This window comes from Macrobrachium nipponense, chromosome 2 (genome assembly GCF_015104395.2).
Source record: "Macrobrachium nipponense isolate FS-2020 chromosome 2, ASM1510439v2, whole genome shotgun sequence".
NCBI lineage: Eukaryota > Metazoa > Arthropoda > Malacostraca > Decapoda > Palaemonidae > Macrobrachium > Macrobrachium nipponense.
The window spans coordinates 39,785,089-39,790,088 of record NC_087201.1 but is presented as its reverse complement, the minus strand read 5'-3'; the positions used below and the strand labels follow the sequence as shown (position 1 = coordinate 39,790,088).

At 38.8% G+C, this 5,000-nt stretch overlaps 1 long non-coding RNA gene across 1 annotated transcript in view; it reads left to right on the top strand.

Annotated features, from left to right (window-relative positions):
* The first annotated feature begins 3,131 nt into the window (after positions 1-3,131).
* Positions 3,132-5,000, top strand: part of LOC135220541 (uncharacterized) — a 78,392-nt gene continuing 76,523 nt past the window's right edge. Inside the window, exon 1 of the long non-coding RNA XR_010315726.1 lies at positions 3,132-3,248. This is a non-coding gene — a long non-coding RNA (uncharacterized LOC135220541). The remainder of the gene's footprint in view (positions 3,249-5,000) is intronic.

The window sequence follows — 5,000 nt, the reverse complement described above, 5'->3', positions numbered from 1 at the left end:
TCTCAGGTCCGAACACTATCAGGCAATTGATGGTGCCACCACAGTTCCCACTATTTAGCTTCGGATAAAACCCATTCAAGATATGGTATCTTTTCCTATTTGTCAGGTCCAATAAATTTTACAAAATGTGGAAAATTCCACAATATTATTCCAAATAAATACTACATAAAAATATATGACTCCTGAACTCAAACATGGGAACTAATTCCTGGGGTTCAAGAGCCCCCTCACCATGCCAAGGTGGTCCCACACCAAAGGGGATACCGCCGAATTATTTTATTTTATGTCAAACTTTACAGTATATGTAGTCTTTGGTAGAAATCCCAGATGTAAATACGATTTACGAAACGTCTGAATAAACTGTTGAAAATAATCACCTCATCGTATTCCTGGTCTGACCTAAGAAATATAGTAACATGGACTCTATTCCCTCATCATCCAACCGTAGGCCGGCATTGTTTGAACCATAATATCATCGTTATTTTTTTTTATTGTAGAAGAAACATAAGAGCATTCTTGGAATCCTCGTGAAATGTTATATCAGAATAAGTTTTACATTTATTTCCACAACTAATATTAAAGAAGTAAGCATGGCTAGATATCTGGCCGGATATTCTGATCAAAAGGGCACCCAGAAGAAAAGTAAGAGCATATTGTGGAATCTTGTGAAAAGTTATATCAGAGTAATGGTTTCTTTTACCTCCACGAATAATAATAAAGAAGTTAACATGGCCAGATATCCGGACCAAAACAGCACCCGGCTAAACACCATCCCCAATAAAATCTATATTTATGGTCCAACTTTGGTTCAATTCGGTCCCGTAGTTTCGCTGTCTATAGCGAACATATACATATACATACATAAATAAATACACGCCGTCAACTTCATATATATATATATATATATATATATATATATATATATATATATATATATATATATGTGTGTGTGTGTGTGTGTGTGTGTGTGCGTGTGTGTACTATATCAATGCCAACTGTTTTCACATTTATTTATTCAATAAACTCCTAGAATATTTTACCACATTAAAACATCCTTTCTGAAACCTAGCATCGATAATATTAGCATGCACACTTTACAACTTTGTGTCCAGCTATGCTCTTAAGTGATACGACATGATTGCATATAGATCGCACTTAGACTACATTCACTGAAATGTGGCATAGTCTTATGCAGCGAGTTCCAATATTAGGGCATTAATTCTTCATAATCCTGCATGTCAAATGTTAATATCATTCAATGAGACATTAGGCCAACTCGCCAATTACTTATATTTTGGGGCAATGACAGAGCACAGGCCTGCTTGTCAATTTCTTATATTTTGAAGCAATGATAGGGCATAGGCCTAAGCTACACATCATATTCTTATCTTTGGAGGCAATGGCAGGGGATAGGGCTGCAAGTCAATTTCTCATATTTTGAGGCAATGACAGGGCATGGGCCCACATGTCAATTTCTTATTGCAAATAGTTTTCTACCCGTATCTGTTGGAAATACAGTGGTTTTAATTAATATAGACGTTTCAACTCCACGGTATATGATACATATGCATAAAATGGAATGTACTTGTATAAGCAATTGCATATAGGCTACACATACATGCTTGGATGGCCATAGTAATTGTAACGCCACTTATAACACAGAGAATAAAAGTAAAACTTGTGGGCACGTAGCCAATGGCACACACAGGTCAATCATAGTACTGTCTCAGCCTAAAGGCCCCCATACACTGAACGATTGTCTGGACGACTGTCTATATCGTTCGCAAAAACACTGTGTATGGGCTTGTCTAAATGCAAAAGTGGGCGGAGCTTCGTGTCTGAACGATCTCAGCGGGAATCTGTCACGAACAGGTTCCTGGCTTGCGACTTATGTCTGTCATACACAGATCGTTCAATGTATGGTTTTGTCTGGCGATATAACGCTTTCGCGCGCGTCTCTTCTAGAGATGATGCGATGTCATCTCGAGACAAAATCTTTGTCCAGACTGAAATCGGTGCGGAGATCGTTCATACCGTATGAATAGTGTGTGTGGGTCGATAACGACAATCGTTCAGACAATCGTTCAGTGTATGGGGGCCTTTACACACAACTATCAAACTGCTGTCAATGAACTACATTGAATATACATTGAAATTTTTGCCCTGAACTGTATCATACTGGTGCGAACAAATAAGCAGAAGAAAAGAACCTGAACATATCGAGAACCCTCTAAGACCTGTGGTTCAGTAATATATATGTATGTATATAATGTGCGTGTTTTTAATTATATGGGTGTGTGTGCGCACCTTTACATGTTAAATACCGTGAATTGTAAATTCAGTAGTACTGATAGGAGTATCAAGATCGCTATAATAGATGTCAGAAATAGGCTACTTCGATTCCTGAGCCCAGCGATGCAACGAAAGAAGAAAGAAGGGCGGATTCCTTCCTAGACGTCCATCTGTAAAGCAGCCGAGAGGTAAGTGCGCAACTGAAATCACCCCTGAGACATGAGTTCATGACATCTTATTGATTAACAAATAATCCTTACTTTTGGACTTCACAGTTCAGAAAATGAGTTCAGCGTTTGAAGGAATAAAGCACGAGTTACTTGAAGCGCTGCTTAATGACTCCTCCGGAATTTTTTTTTTTTTTTTTTTGTTGTGTTGAGAAAATACCAAAACCTTACCATTGACATTCAGTGGAAATAACCGAAGAGAACTTGAAATAACCAGTTTTCCTTTCTGGAGCAAATGGAAAATTGGTCCAATGACGGAATGACCTCAATGAGAAAGATGACTAAAAAAATGAAAGGTGATACATAATCGTTTCAATCAAATTTGAGAAATTGAACTTTTCAGTTCAGGCTAAATAGAATATGTTTTTTATACAAACTGCCTCGAGTGGTCATTTGAAATTCAAATCACTAATTCACCGTTGATAGTTGCTATCGATTTTCGGGTGAATACCTTTCGACCAAGAGATACTCATCAATCAGGAAAAGTCACTAAAACACTTGCATAATATCACGAATGACGACATCACGAAAATCACGGCATTCGTCAAATGGGCTGATGTGTCATGCAAACATCATCTCCGAACTTAGAGGAATCGTATAAAACTCCAGCAGGACACTGAAGCCACAGTATAGTTCCTGGCTGGCCCCTTTCGACCAGGCAAGATGGCTGTTAACCCGATCCTGTCAGCTTGCTTCCTGGGCTTCATCCTTGGACTCACGCTTGGCCAAGTAAGTCCCGTCGACTTATTCTAAGACACTTCACTCTCATCATAAAAACTTTGAAACATTCTTAACAAATTATCTTCTACTCCGACATTCTCTACATTTCTTCTCTACCTGTGCTGCCGTAGAATTTTTTCAAGTTCACGCATGCATCCCGTGTACGTACCTGCAGGACTGATACTGAATCCCGGGGCCGTAGGAGATTAGATTATAAAATTTTTGGCACATAGCCAAGAGTAGTGCCCCGGTCACACAGGAATCCCAAACAACCCGCACCCAGCAGCTCTAACTGTGATATAATGCACCAGAAGTGGTCACCTATAAATTGCACATTTCATATAATTTATTGATGAATTTTACTGTCGATCCAAGTTACATTTACGTTACATTTACAAAACCTTTACTATCGATCCAAGTTACATTTATGTTACATTTACAAAACCTGACTTACAGTTACAAAACCTGAGTTACATTTACAAAGCATAAGTTACATGTACAAAATTGAACTGTATTGCAGTTGTCCTAACACCATATTTGTATCGTGAACAGTAATAGTAATTCAGATACTACAGCAAATACAGCATTCAAATGTAATATGATTTCACAAATACATTACACAATTTGTGAATGTAATAAAAATATTGCCCCCTTTTTCCTTTTTTACTGAAGATGAACCCAGACATAGGTTCGAAAGCTTTTGTAAAGTCTTACACGAACTTTTAACAACTGTATTATTGTGGACCCTTTAGAACAAATATAACCGTTACCAAAAAATCTAAATTATTACTATAAATAACATTTACTGGAACAAAATACACAACTCTCATAATCAGATCACTAAGCATGGGAACACCCAAGATCACGCAGCGCTGGACAGAAAATCACACTGACCTCTCAGCTCCTGTAGAGGGAGTATTGCACAATAGGCGGCAATACTTAAGGATTTTTGCAGCGTACCTTCAGCCGAGAACTGCGACCTCTTTTAAATCTACTTTACCTCCATTCTAACCGGCTTTCCACCAACTTGCCATCCCATTCTCTCTCTGATTTATTTAATCTTGTAACTGCGAGGATTCCCTCCTGGTACATCTTAAAAAAAAGAATCTTATTAAAAAGGAAAAGAAAAAAATGTATATAAATATAACACTTAGACTGACAGTTAGTGTAAGGAGCTGACAGCTACCGCGTGTGTCAGGACAGAGGCTTTGGAACCTCTTTAAATAACGCAAGACAGATGCTTGCAGGATTGGAGGGATCCTGGGGCAACTGGGGACGCAGAAATGGAGTGTTGCTATTGTTCCCTGTTAACCTCACTTCTTTGTGTAATGAATGACCACCTCTGCAACCACTACCCTGTGAGTGAAGGCTGAACTGCTCTGAGGTTGTGGCGCTTTTGTGCCTTGTTGGAATCCTAGCCAACTACAAGTAAAAACCCCAGACGAGCCTCTGTGACATTGAATGTGGAACTTCCTACCCGTGTGTCCTGCTGGTGTGGCCATTGTGGCCATTCCTTGGGGATTTTCATGGTTAGGGGAGAAGCATTCAGGTCATGAGATTCTGGCTGTTCATGGCTATTGGAAATTTAGTAATTTAAGGGATGCTGCTGTACACTCCCGGCAAAAAATCATTTGCTTAGGCCAGGGACGTGCAGAGAACTTTTTCAGGGCAGGTGCTCAAGTGAAAAAAAGGGCAAAAATATAGAAATGAATGAGGCTAAATATATACCGGCTCAATATTCTTTCAAATTTATTTAAACTA